At 45.8% G+C, this 14,341-nt stretch overlaps 1 protein-coding gene across 3 annotated transcripts in view; it reads left to right on the forward strand.

Annotated features, from left to right (window-relative positions):
• The first annotated feature begins 9,716 nt into the window (after positions 1-9,716).
• The window catches only part of PTK2B (protein tyrosine kinase 2 beta), a 130,369-nt gene continuing 125,744 nt past the window's right edge, over positions 9,717-14,341 (forward strand). The window contains exon 1 of one of the 3 annotated variants that reach the window (XM_060301279.2): positions 9,717-9,970. The gene's annotated coding sequence lies outside the window, so the exon portion shown is untranslated. Of the gene's footprint in view, positions 9,971-10,861; positions 11,007-11,286; positions 11,522-14,341 lie in introns of those variants that run through there. The other 2 variants (XM_060301281.2, XM_030879088.2) reach the window with 2 other exon arrangements.

Consider the following 14,341-nt stretch of genomic DNA (forward strand, 5'->3'; position numbering starts at 1 on the left):
TCTCTCCAACCTGTGTCACGTTGATCATTTTACAACGTTCAGATGTGGGATTCCTTTCCCCTGGAACACTTTCATTTCCGGCTTCCGTTGGAAGACAAGTCTCCACAGGTCTCATGTTTCTGTATGCCACCCAGAGACACTGCCTTTTTGGTACTGTCTTTTCAAGGACGTTTCTATGATGAACAGCCTCAGAAGGCAGAGATAATGTCTCCCTCCAGGCAAAGATCTGGCAATCTTACTCTTCATTATAAAAGATGTGGGTTCCCTAAGCTTCCTCCTGTGGCCCACATCATGTAGGCTTTTGGGAATTAAGGCTCAGGAAACTGGCCCAAATGACTATAATCTGACTATTGCCATTGCTGTTAGTAATAAACTGTCCGTTGACTCAAGAGTTTCATCTACCAGCATTCCTGAAACTGTGGCATGCTAACATGTGTTGACTAGAGAAAAAAAAAAAAAGCACAACTTAAAAGTTGAGAATTACATCTTACTTGGCGGACAAAACAGAGGACTTAAGCCCTGAGGGACTGCTTGCTCCAAAGAGGTAGGAGAGGATCCAGGATACATAGTTTTTGCAACAAAGACCAGGTAGTCGGAACTTGAAAAGATTACTGTTAATTAAAGAAAACCAGATATCTCAAGTTAGGGAATTTAGCACTTTTCTATGTATGGGAAGATGCAAGAGTCTGGGCTCACTAATTGATGTGCACCTCGGCTATCTGAGGTCAGTATCCTGTGCTTTCTCATCCTGAGTCTCTTCGGGGTGCATCACTGGGGGGAAGGGGGCAGTGGCTGCAGCAGTTGACTGCTAGGTCGGGGTAGCGTTAATGTGATGGCTTGATGGCCGCAACATCCTTTGTTTACCGATACGGCAGGCAGCATTTTTTCCATTGATACTTGTTAGCTTGCAAGTAGGCTAAAATCTAGACAATTTCCTTCCAAACTTTTACTCAGAATAGGCCTTTCCCCACAATGCCAAGCCAATGGATGCCACTAAAGTGTTATTGCTTTCTGGAGTGTTTCTTATACATGATCAGTGGTCCTCCTGCAGTTACCGGGGGAGCTTTCTAAATAAAAGCACGGATTCTTGAGTCCAGATTCTTTGATCTACTTGCCTCTTTGGGAGGAAAGGCCCAGGAATCTGCGTTTTTCACACGCTCTCCAGGTGATTCTCAGGTACAGTAAAGTTTGAGGCCAATCGTGCTAGGTCTACTCACCCAGCAAGTAGGTCTCCAGTTAGACTTACTGGTTCAAAAATTAACCTTCGAGACAATATCTGAAAAGGCCACAAGATGGGGCTAATAACCCCACATGCCAGGCACCTCCCTGGAAAATCTTGTCTCTTCTAGTCTCACTTTCTTTCACTGTTTTATCTATGTGTCCCAGTTGCCCTGCGAATCTGTTTTGCTGTATGGGTGTTTCATTCTGTTCTTATGATGTCCCTTGTTTGTTTTGTTGTTGGTTCTTTTCTCAACTCTCTGAGTAGGGCCGCAAATCAAAACAAGGGTAAAGAGTAGAAATTAACAGATGGATCTTTTTTTTCCTTTAAGGAGAATACAAAGGTTAACATTAAACCAGTAAGGTCCTCCAGTCTTTCTGGAAATCTGGAAAGGACTTGGTCCTATTCCAAGCACCACCATTAGCCAGGGGCAAGACCTGGGGCATAATATTTCACTTTCCTTATTTCCTTTTCTTCAACTGTAAAAGGAAAGATTGGACTAATTGTTCCAAATTCTTACCAGCTCAGACACTCTGAACTTTTTTTATTCTTTGCATAATTTCAGGAAAGAGGGTGATTAAGATACAGAGACCAGGAAAGAGAAGTCTTGGTGATTGTAACTAATGTGTCACCAGCTCCTGTTTCTTCTTCCGGTAGAAAGGACCTTCTTCAGAGGCCCTGAAGTTCAGGTCCTCTGTACACCAGCTAAACTATTACAAAACTCAACTGGCAGTTCTCATTACTATAACTTGCCCCATCCCATCCCATCCCCAGGCATCTTCGCCAGGCACTGCCACATTTCCAACCCCCCTGCTATCACCATGTACATTTATGTAAGGAATGACAACTCTTTATTAAATGTCGTGTTAGGAAAAAAACTATTCCTAGGTGCAGAAAGAAGAACAGCTTTTTTTTTTTCCTTTTTAAAGCAGATGACTAGAAAGTGACTACTGCAAATAAAAAGCAGAGATTGTTAGATTAGATAAAAAAGCAAGACCCAACTATATGCTACCTAAAAGGAACCCACTTAAATATAAGCCTACAAGTAAGTTAAAAGTAAAAGGATGGAAAAAGATATGCCATGCTAACACGAATCAAAGAAAGTTGGTGTGGCCCTATTCATATCAGAAAAAGCAGATTTAATATCAAAGAATATTATAGGGATAAGGAGGATGACTGCTGTATTTGACAGTCACAGGGCTGGCAGTAGCAAGAACCATTTTCAGAAACGGGCAACCAGAGATGCAGATGTACTTGAACTTGTTCAGCAACGTTACCAAGGACATCTTAGAGGAAATCACTGTAGTCTGATGCTTGATGTTGGACACAGTGATGGCTTAGGCCTTCTCTGAGGCCTCTGCCATAGAGAAAGGAGGGTAGGGACTCTGAGTTTGACTTGCAGGGGGAACTCCCATAAGAATTAGTGCTTAATGCAAGTGACTAGGGAAACACCTGGGGTAGTAAATCGCCTGCCTCTGGATCAGATTCAGTCTCAGACTTCGTTTATTTGATCCATATGCTTTTTTTCCTCTGTATCACTTATGATCTTCTAAGCTGCAACTTGTAAATTGCAACTCACAATGATTAAACAATAAGGGCATAGAAGATCTCACATAACAGAAAGTCCGGAGGCAAGAAGGCTGTGTCCAGCCCTGTGACACTGAGACCCCAGATTCTTTCCATCTTTCTGGTCTGCCTATGGCTGCCTTTGGGTTAGAAAATTACCACAGCTGTTCCAGATACCTTATGCTGATGGAAATCAATGTCCAGAAATAGAATAGGACCATTTCTCCCTAGTATGCTTCATTTTCAGAGCCACGAAACCTTTCCTACAAACCTCCAGAAGATTTCCCCTCACGCCTTATCAGTCAGAACTGGGTCACATGCCCACCTCTAAATCCATCACCAGCAAGGAGGATGAGACTGCTATGACCGACTTAAACCAATTAGGCTTTACCTGAGTCATGTGCTGGAGGGCTGGTCACTGAGATACCTTTGGGGCTCAGCTATTTGTTAGAAAGATGGGGAAATCACCATAAGACAGGCAACTACAGGATCAAAACAGTTGCCAACATATGCAAATTGGGAGATTTACCATAAAAAAAATTTTTTTCCCTCTGCTTTTTTGTTGTTTAAAAAAAATTAATTGTGCTAAAATGAGCATAAAACTGACCATCCTAGGCGTTTTTAAGTGTACAGTTCAGTAGTATTGAGCATATTCCCATTATTGTGCAACAAATATGCAGAACTTTTCATCTTGTAGAACTGACACTCTGAACCCTTTAAACAAATGCCCTCTTCCTCCTTTCCCCAGGCCCTAGCAACCACCCGTCTACTTTATGTCTCTAAGAATTTGACTATGCTAGGTACCACAAATAAGTGAAATCACTTGTTTGTGACTGTCTTATTTCACTAAGCATAATGTCCTCAAAGTTCATCCATGTTGTAGCATATTTTAGAGTTTCCTTCCTTTTTTTTAAAGCTGAGTAATATTCCGTTGTATGTGTATACCACATTTTTGTTTACCCATTCATCCATTGATGGACATTTGGATTGCTCCCACCCCATGGCTATCGTGAATGATGCTGCTGTGAACATGAGTGTACAAATATCTCTTCGGGACCCTGCTTTCAATTCTTTCGAGTATCGAATATATGCCCAGAAGTGGAATCTCTGGATTTATTTTAATTTTTTGAGGAACTGGCATACTGTTTTCTACAACAGATTCACCATCTTACATTCCCACCAACAGTGCACAAGGATTCCAATTTCTTCACATCCTGACCAACATTCGTTATTTTCTTTCTTTTCTTTAATAGTAGGTATCCTAATCCTATCCTAGGATAGGATAGGCATCCTATCCTAATGGATTTGAGGTGATATCTCCATGTGGTTTTGATCTGCATTTCCCTAATGATTAGTGATGTTGAATATCGTCTCATGCTTTTTGGCCATCTGGATATCATCTTTAGAGAAATGTCTATTTAAGTCCTTTGCCCCGTTTTTAATCGGGTTATTTTTTGTTGTTGTTGAGTTGTACGAGCTCTTTATATATTTATATATTAGCCCCTTACCAGATATATAATTTGCAAATATTTTCTCCCACTCTGTAGGTTGCATTTTCATTTTGTTGCCATTCATTTTCATTTTGCTGCACAAAATTTTTTTTATTTTAATGTAGTCCTTCTCTCTTTTTACTTTTGTTGCCTGTGTTTTGATATCATATCCAAGAAATTATTGCCAGTGTCATGGTTTTAGGTCATATGTGTAGGTCTTCAGTCTATTTTGAATTAATTTTTATATATGGTGCGACAGAAGGATCCAACTTCATCCTTTGCATGTAGATATCCAGTTTTCCCACCACCATTTGTTGAAGAAACTGTCCTTTCCCCATTGAGTGGTCTCAGCACCCTTGTTGAAGATCAAATGACAAGAGTTCATTTCTGGATGATCTATTGCATTGCTCTATATGTCTGTCTTTATGCCAGTACCACACTGTTTTGATTACTGCAGCTTTGTAGTAAGTTTTGAAATCTGGAAGTGTGAGACCTTCAACTCTGTTTTTCTTTTTAAAGATTATTTTGACTGTTGGGATTTGTTGAGATTCCATATGAATTTTAGGATGGTTTTTTTTTCTATTTCTGCATTAAATGGTGTTCGGATTTTCATAGGGATTGCATTAAATCTGTAGATTTAATGGGGTAGTACTGCCCTCTTAACAATACTGTCTTCCAATCCATGAATGCAGGATAGCTTTCCATTTATTTGTGTCCTATTATCTCTTTCAGCAATGTTTCACAGTTTTCAGTGTACAAGTCTTTCACCTCCATTTTATTCTTTTTGATACTATTGTAAATGGAAATATTTTCTTAATTTCCTTTTCAGATAGTCATTGTCTGCCTTTGCTTTTTTTTTTAAGATTTTTTTTTTGATGTGGACAATTTTTAAAGTCTTTATTGAAATTGTTACAACATTGCTTCTCTTTTATGTTTTGGTTTTTTGGCCCTGAGGCATGTGGGATCTTAGCTTCTTGACCAGGGATCAAACCCGCACCCTATGCATTGGAAGGCAAAGTCCAAACCACTGGACCGCCATGGAAGTTGCTGTCTGCCTTTGCTTTTTTTTTTTTTTTTTTTTTTTGCGGTACGTGGGCCTCTCACTGTTGTGGCCTCTCCCGTTGCGGAGCACAGGCTCCGGACGCGCAGGCTCAGCGGCCATGGCTCACGGACCCAGCCGCTCCGCGGCATGTGGGATCTGCCCGGACCGGGGCACGAACCCGCGTCCCCTGCATCGGCAGGCGGACTCTCAACCACTGCGCCACCAGGGAAGCCCTGCCTTTGCTTTTAAAGAAAGAAAGATCTGCCTACATTGCTACATTAAGCTCCCGCTCCTGCGTGGCAAGAGACTTGAGCTGAATAGCAGCTGCTCCCTGTAGGAGGGACATTTGTTCCTGTTTGCCACAGTCCCTATCCAGCCAGCTTCCCTCACACTCTCTACCCTGCCTCTGTCAGCAGTTGGGGTTTTGACCCCTTGTTTGGAGGTCCCCAGTGAAGCCTACACACTGCTGCTACTCATTGTGAAGGATCGAGGGTGGTAAAGTACTCTGGTACAGACTGGCAGCTTGACCACTTGACAAAATGAAATCTAAACTGCTGTTCCATGTTCCTGAAATTTAAGCCCCCAATTATTTGATGGCAAACATTTTTAACAGAAAAATTTCTGAAATACATCGTGTGCTTTTTTCTCTCTAAAATAGAGGATGCAGAACAGAATTTAAGCTTTTCTTCACGACTTACCAAAATAGACAATAATTACTGGGCTGGGCTGGGTAATAACGGGGTGCCCTCAGGAGTTAATGAAGTGTGTGGGGTTCTTTGTCTCTGTCCCTTAAATGGCCACAGATGCCTGTGATCTGTGGGTTCTTGCATTGGCTAGGCATTTGTTCTTTCTTGCTTAGAGGTTCTTCTTGCTACTAACAATGAATCTGCCTGCAGCAACCTGCTCTCCCTTCCTAGTTGATGCTTCTAGCATAGTGTGGGCTGGGACCTGATAGCCACGTGTGTTAGAATCGCTGGCATCAACAATGGCAAGAGTCATGCAGTCACTCTGTTGCTTCAGAGGTTTTCCATAGGCAGTGGGGGACCTGGTGAGCTCACTCACAGGTGGGGGTAAAGGACTGAGAACCAAGAAGGTCAAAGTCACAGGAGTCATGGAGCTGACCCGGAGTGAGCAGGGTGGGCTGGGCTCCATCCGCTTCCATGCAGTCACTTTCCAAGAACGTCCCACAGCCCACTGTCCTGCGGCCACTTTGGGGAGCTACAGAAGGGCTGGCAGCGGTGCCCTGGGCTGTGGAAACTGCTGAAAATGAAAACACTCTTGGCCTGATCCATCTGCCCTCCCTCTTGGGTACCCAAATTAATTTCTCACTACATTTAATATGGTTTCATTTTTCCCAAGGAGACACTTTGGATTATGTCCAGGAATTCCTTTTCTTTTCTCTGTGGAATGATTTTATTTATTTTAACCTTTTCACTATGAATATTTTCAAACACAGTATTAGAGAGAACAGTGTAATTAACCCCCACATACCCATCTTTCATCTTACATCAGTTCTCAATTTTGTTGTTTTTGTTCCTCCTCTCCCCTACACTATTGGGGGGGTGGCGTGTGTGGAATATTTTAAAGCAACCATGACTTTTATTTCAGGAATGCATCTTTTAAAGTTACAACAGGTTATAATATTGTTGTATTATATTATTGTCCACTGTGAACCACAGCACTAGCAAGAAAACTTACATGTAATGATCTCTAGTCTTCCCAAAACCCTGTCAATTATTCCCATTTTTATAGATGGGGATGTTGAGGTTCTGCCTTAATTTGTATATAAAAGAAAATGGGCTAAATGATGGTATATTAGTTAGAACTCAGTTTAGGCTTTGGTTTTCAACAGAAAAGCCTCAAGTTCAGTAACGTGAACAATTGAAGTGTTTCTTTCTCTCTTGTATAAAAGTTCTCCCAGGTCCAGACCATGTCTGGGGCTAGCATGGTGGCTTGATGGTGCTCATTAGGGACCCAGGCTTCATCTCTGCTCTGCTCTTCAATGTTGCTCTGCTATTCTCAACGCCACAGGCCAAGATGACTGTTCCAGGTCCCATCATCTGGTGGTAGTGGAAAAGGGACTAGCGGAGGGCATACCCATTCCCTTGAAGGACTTGGTCCTGAAGCTGCACACATAGTGTCTACTCGCCAGCCACTGCCCAGAATTTAATCACACGGTCACACCTGCAAGGGAGACTGGGAAGGGTAGTCTTTATTTTGGGCAGCCTCTGGCCAACTAAAATTCAGGGATTCTCTATAAGTGAAGAAAGGGGGACAACCAGTAATGCTTTCATGGATAGAATAAAGGGTTCTTTAGAAGTCAAGGGTGTGGCTTTGAGTCCTCCATTTTGGCCTCAACTGTGGTCCATTTAGTATGCCTAGTGGTGCCTGGTTAAATTAGAGATAGATGTCCTTTGGTCGTGAGTAACTTCAATTATTTAGTCCTTGTGCCCATAAGTTTTTTGTTTGTTAATTTTTTTTTGTTCTGAACACTTATAACCATACTGTCCTTTTAAAATGAATTTTATTGAAATAGTAAATTTATATTATGTGATTTAATTCCATTGTCCATAATGGAGAGACTCTAATTACATACCATCACGGCCCTGCTATTAATGAGTTTGGATTCAGCTTCGCTCTTTACCACCTGAGGGGTGGACAAATTTTTTGTTTACCTTCTCCAAGCCTCCTTTTCCTTTCTATAAAATAGGAATATTATTATCAACCTCAACTGTTGTGAAGATTAGATGATGGATGAAAGTTCTGGTCACAGTGAACACTTGACAAACTACCTATATAACAGATACATATGTACTATCTCCCCACTAATCCTATCCTATTTAATTCCTATCACTTCTAAAAATAATAACTATAGCATTTTATAGCATCTTCATACTTATTAATTTGGGCATCACAAAACCTTGTGAAATAGGCAGAGCGGGTAGTCCTTAGTCTTCTATTCTAGATCCGGAGATATGAGCTCAGAGAGAGGGATTCACCTGCCCAAGGTCACGTATTCCCTCTAGACTGGATCCTTCCCATGTGCATTTAAACCTGCATCATAAACAAATGATTAAACAGCCCTCTTTCAACCCACAGCCCCCTCAATCACCCGCATCTCTCAAGTCCTCCTTCAGCCAAGACATGCTGCCTCCGTGATTTCACTTCCAATTCACTCATCAGCCCACCCCATCCAACTTTTTCCTCTTCATTAAGTTTGCTCCTGGCAAGAGCCTGACCTTAAGATCTCTGCTCCCTCTTACTCCACCCCAGACCATCTCATCCATTCCTGTGGTTTCAGATGCCAACCAGAAGCTCATCACCAGCTCAGACCACTTTACCGAGCTCCAGTCGCAGCTCCTTTTGGGATGGGAGTGGGGGTCAGGTTAGGAGAACCCTTTTCACAAGTCTGGGCATAAGACAAACAGACCATGAACCATGGTAGGGGCAATAGGACTTGAAAGAAAATGATGAATAGGAAAAATGATTGGAAGAATTCCCAGAACCTAGAGATAGAATGGCTGTGGGGTAATAAAGGAGAGTCAAAGGTGATTCGGGATTTAACACTTGGTTCCTGGGATAATGTTACTGACACTCATGGGGAAAACTGGAAAGGACTGTGTTGGGGGAGCCATGTGATGCAGGGTTGAAGACTTGAACCTGGGGTGAGGGTGGAACATTTAAATGGAAAATTCGAAGTGTTTTTTTATTATAGTTTCCTTCTCCTGCTAACCAGCCCCACATTTCTCCCCCCACCTCCAACCAGGGCTTCCCACAATTGCACTGTCTCGGCTTGAGACAGACAGAAGTAGATAGAAGGGAAATTTTTTCTTCACTGGCATAGGTCACTATCCCAACCCACAAAGAGCCATGGGTAGAATTTTTAAGAGCCTTTATATAGAGTTCCAGGCTCCTGAAAGTGTTTCTGATAGGTTTTCCTTAGAGGCAAGTAAGTTTGACCCTGTCACCTTAGCCTTTCACGCGCACCACTGGACAGAGCATAAGAAGACCTGAAGACGGAGTCATCCACTGCAGGGAGTTTCTCAATCTTCTTTCATAAATAAAACCTATGATGCTACGATTCTAGGAGCTAGATATTTGGAGCTTCAAAAAGATTGCTGAAGACTTCAACAACCTCAAAATTTTGAATATCTGAAAACTTTTCTTTCCCTGAATTAGGACCCAGTGAGAGTGTAGTTCATGGATTTGGCCACATGAAGGCAGCATACACAAACTCACCTTTCCTTAAACCAGTCTGGAGTCGCCTTGCTCTTGAGTTCCCACTGTCATCACGGGGCACCAGACTCTCCACAATTCACGCAGGTCCCCAACCTTCACACTGCTGGACCTTCATCACCTCATTCCCATGCACGGGAAGACGGATGGGCCACCTGCTTGCTGACACCCGCTGACAATCTTCCTCACAGAGTGGTCGGCTGGTGCCTCATCTTCCCCCATATGTCCCCTGCTAACTCCAGTTCACCCCATCTGACTTGCCTTGTCGCCCAAGCCCTAGCCAAGGTCTCCCTCGATACCTATTTGTATGTCTTCTCACTGCTTTGCAGACCCTGGCATTACCTGGTGTTGAGAACACGGCTGATCGGTGGACAGGATGAACAAGTCAGAGCTCCAGCAGTCCGTGAGCTCCGTCAGGTGGGTTGTAAGTTACCCTGAGTGAGTGAGTGGGCCCCAGGCACAGAGATTCTGATTTTCAGTAGACCTGGAGTGGCATCCAGGTATCTGCTTTTTTTTTTTTTTTTTTTTTTTGGCCGCGTTGCATGTGGGATTTTACCACTGGACTTCCAGGGAAGTCCCAGGTATCTGCATTTTAAAAGCTACAGGTAGTCCACTGATCATACTTGGATGAACACTGATTTTCTGATTCTGTGGCCTTGGACATGTTAATCTTTTAATCTCGGTTTTCTTTTCAGCAAATGGGAAGAATTAAAGGAAACGTAAACATAGATGAAATGTAAACGGAGTGCTTCCTTAGCACAGTGGTTGGCATTTAGACATGCTCACCAAATGCTGGCTTTTCTCCTGGGGTGACCCGTCTGCTGAGTTTGGGGTGGGGGGTGAGAGAGTCTGGGGGTGAGTATAGTGTATGCAGGGCTGTCACATGTGGCTGCACAACGCCAGGGGGCACCACCCTCAGAGACGTCTTTGTGAATAGCATTCTCTAGAACTGTGGGAGATCCCAACCCTTCACAGGATACAGAATGAAGAAGTTTGGGGTGAGGGCTCTGGAGAGGAGCCCTGAGGGTGTGGGGCAACACTGTGACACACCAGCTTTTTGACCTTATGTTAAGCCCGGTTCACCTCCTCCTACTCAGGAGAAAGTCTGGAATCTTTCTAGTGATAGGGAAAGGGGTTGCTAAGTGCCTTGACTCTCACTGCCCTGCTGGCCTGAGTGAAGAGGCAAACCAGCCTCTTGATTTAGGCAACAAACCAAGTGGCCTGATGTAGAGATGGGGTGAGAAAGGCTGTCCAGTTTCTATGCCTATTCTTGTGCCTCTTGTCCTGGCTGGTACAGCGCAGGGACCTGTTCCGTGGTGTTCAGGCCCCTCGACCAGTTCTGCTAAAGCTCCTGGTGATAGTCACCTGATTTCTGGCGCCCCCAAAAGGGCCTGGGCACTTTAGGGCTTGAAGAGACCGGGAGGGACACTGATGCTGAGAGCGCGACAGGCAGGTGAGTCTCCAGCTCTGAAACATACCTGGGGGCTAAGAGGAAACGCCAGCCTCTAAGTGTGGCCTCCCGAAGTTTCCAAGTGGACAGGAAGAAAGAGGGAGAGGTGGTAGGAATGGGGGCTCAACTGCTCACGGGGGGGCGGGGGCGGGCACAGAACAGCAGAAGACCCCACCTAGGGTCGGGGCGTGGCAGAGATGGCCCCGCATCTCTGGGCACGTGCAGCTCCGGAAACTGGCGGCGGCGTCTATTTCAGAGTTTATGGTAAGAGGCTGGAGCGGCACACGCTCGGCACCGCAGACAACACACCCCACCCCTTAAGGAAGTGGGGAGGAGAGCAGCAGGGGTGTGGTTAAGTCGGAGAAGGAGAGGGGAAAACACAAACCTGTCAGCGCTGTTTCTCAGCGGAGGCCTCCGGAGCCGCCGCGCACCCCTTAAGAAGAGCCCCTCACCTGCCGCCGCCCCGCCGCACCTGGCCGAGCCGAGGAGCCGCCGCCGGAGTCGGCGCTTCGCTCCGTGTGAGTCCCCTCCCGCGATCGCAATCGGGGCTGAGCGCCCAGCCAGAAGGTGGAGGCTGGACGAGGCGGGAGGGTCGGGGTGACTCTGGGATTGCGGGGACCCGGACGGGACCGGGAGCCGCGGACCCAGAAGTGGGCGCTGCGGCGTGGGGCGCTCCCGGGGCCGGCGAGCCCTCCGCGAAGGGAGAGGGATTCCATTTTTGGAGTTAATTTGAGACGAAAGGGTGTTTTTCCCTCTTAGTTCTCTTATCAGACAGGGGAGGATGGGTGTGTGGTGGGGGGGTGATGGGAGGGCACAGAAAGGCCGCCTGCCTCTAAAGGTCGGGCCAGAGAGCTTTCAGAATCCAACTCTTCAACTCCTGCCTTAGAGCCTCTGCCGCTTCCTCCTTTGCCCCCTGCCGTGCCCTTCAGCTCGCCCACCCTGCTCACATTCCCACGCACACCCCACTGCGCTCCCCGCCCCCCAGAGGGCATCTTCTGAATCAAGCGCCGACTGGAAGCAAGCAGGGCTCTGCAGGGGGGTAGAAGCAGAACTCTGTGCGTGCGTGTGTGCGCGTGCGTGCGTGTGTGTGTGTGTGTGTGTGTGTGTGTGAGTGCCTGTGTGTTGTGGGGACTAAAGTTAACGCTCGCTGCCACCCCGGGTCTTTGTGACATTACTTCGGAATGCCCCTAAAGGGTTAAGTTCTGTGCCGCCTTCTTCTGTCAGGCTGTGCGTGGGCAAAGCCTTGGGTGGGTGAACAGGCAACATATGGGTGCTGTTCTGAGCCCACCGAGCCCCACCACCTGCCCTAAACGTCAGCCATCTGACACTTGCGTCTCCCCACACGCCAAGCTTGGAGCTCAATCCAATTAGGCTTCTCCAAGGGGTCAGGGCGGGGAGAAGGAGAGCCAAATTTTGGACACACAGGGGGCATTCGCCAGGGGCGCTCAGAAACCAGAAGAGGAAGAGCTTTCCCCCGACCCACAGCTGGACGTGAGCCCTCGGGGCAGTTGGTTCGAAAAGATCAGGGAAGGGACACAGGAGGCTCCTCCCTTGAGGGCAAGGAATGCAGGTGTGGACCTAACCCCAGCCTTTCACAACTCCTCTGGGGGAGGGCGAAGAGGAAGCAGAGACAAAAAAGTGTGTGAAAATGGAAGGAGGGAGGGAAGTAGTCACATGGAGAGATCAGCTCTGGCATGACACTCTGCTCTCATTCCTTCATTCAATAAGCATTGGCTGACTTCCTACCTGAGGCCAGGTGCTGGCGCTGGGCATGGGAGACCAGGGTGTGTGGGACCCAGCCCTGCGCCCCGAGCAGTGCCGTGGGGAGGGAGGGAACAGGTGCTGACCAGCCCAGTGCTGGGGGCTGTGGGTGGAGCCGGTCAGTGTGTCCAGGAAGGCTTCCTGGCAGAAGTGACTCTAAGTGGAGACCTGAAGGATTGGTAGAATTAGCCTGGGAGGGAAAGAGGGGCATAAACGGCATAGGGCACAGCAAGTACTGAGACCTGAGGCCAGAAGCAGCGGGATGAACCCAGGAAACTGAAAGTAGCTTGGGGTGTTCAGCACGTGGAGAGTGCAGGGGTGAGTTGAAGCTGGAGAGGTGGGAGAGACAGCTCCAGAAGGGCCTGCTCTGGCTGCCATGGCAACTCCTGTCACTTGGGCCCTAGAGCCAGCAGCCTCCGACTTGACTCAAGGGTGCAGGGCCGCCAGATTTAGCAAATGACAAAGTGAGAGAGTGGCATGGACAAGTATACACTACCAAACGTAAAATAGATAGCTAGTGGGAAGCAGCGGCATAGCTCAGGGAGATCAGCTCGGTGCTTTGTGACCACCTAGAGGGGTGGGATAGGAGGGTGGGAGGGAGGGAGATGCAAGAGGGAAGAGATATAGGAACATATGTATATGTATAACTGATTCACTTTGTTATAAAGCAGAAACTAACACACCATTGTAAAGCAATTATACTCCAATAAAGATGTAAAAAAAAAAGAAAATACAGGACACTCAGATTTGAATTTCAGATAAGCAATGAATATTTGTCAAGTATAACTATGTCCCGTGCAATCTTTGGGGCATACTTATACCAAGACATTATTCACTGTTTATCTGAAATTCAAATTCAGCTGGACATCTGGTATTTTATCTGGCACCTGTCCTCTAGGGGGAAGCTGAGGATGCTACAGTGCTGGGAAGTGAAGGGTAGGTAGTGCCCAGGCACCAAGGGAACAGTCTCAGGACATATTATCTTTTTTATTCTTTTTTTATTATTTTTAAAAATTTATTAATTTTTAATTAATTTTTATTGGAGTATAGTTGCTTTACAATGTTGTGTTAGTTTCTGCTGTACAGCAAAGTGAATCAGCTATACATATACTTATATCCCCTCTTTTTTGGATTTCCTTCCCACTTAGGTCACCACAGAGCACTGAGTAGAGTTCCCTGGGCTATACAGTAGGTTCTCATTAGTTATCCATTTTATGCATAGTATCAATAGTGTATATATGCGAATCCCAATCTCCCACCTCATCCCACGCCCGCCGCCCAGGACATATTATCTTGTAACCAATCCTCCTAGATTCCACTTTGGGGCTCCTTCACTGATTGAGCATGTTATTTCTTAAAATCAAAAGAAAGACAGTTCCTTGTCTTTGGAGCCCCGTGAACCTGGATTCAAATGCCAGCTTTGCCACTTGCCTGCTGTGAGGCCTTACGTAAACCACTTCACTCCTTGGAACCCCAGAATCTCTTTTCAGAAATGAGGATAAGAGTATCTGTTCGTTCAGGTTGTGGGGTGGATCCGTGGTAACGTATGCAAATTGCCCAGGGAGTGCTGAAGAAAA

Source organism: Globicephala melas, chromosome 6, assembly GCF_963455315.2.
Source record: "Globicephala melas chromosome 6, mGloMel1.2, whole genome shotgun sequence".
NCBI lineage: Eukaryota > Metazoa > Chordata > Mammalia > Artiodactyla > Delphinidae > Globicephala > Globicephala melas.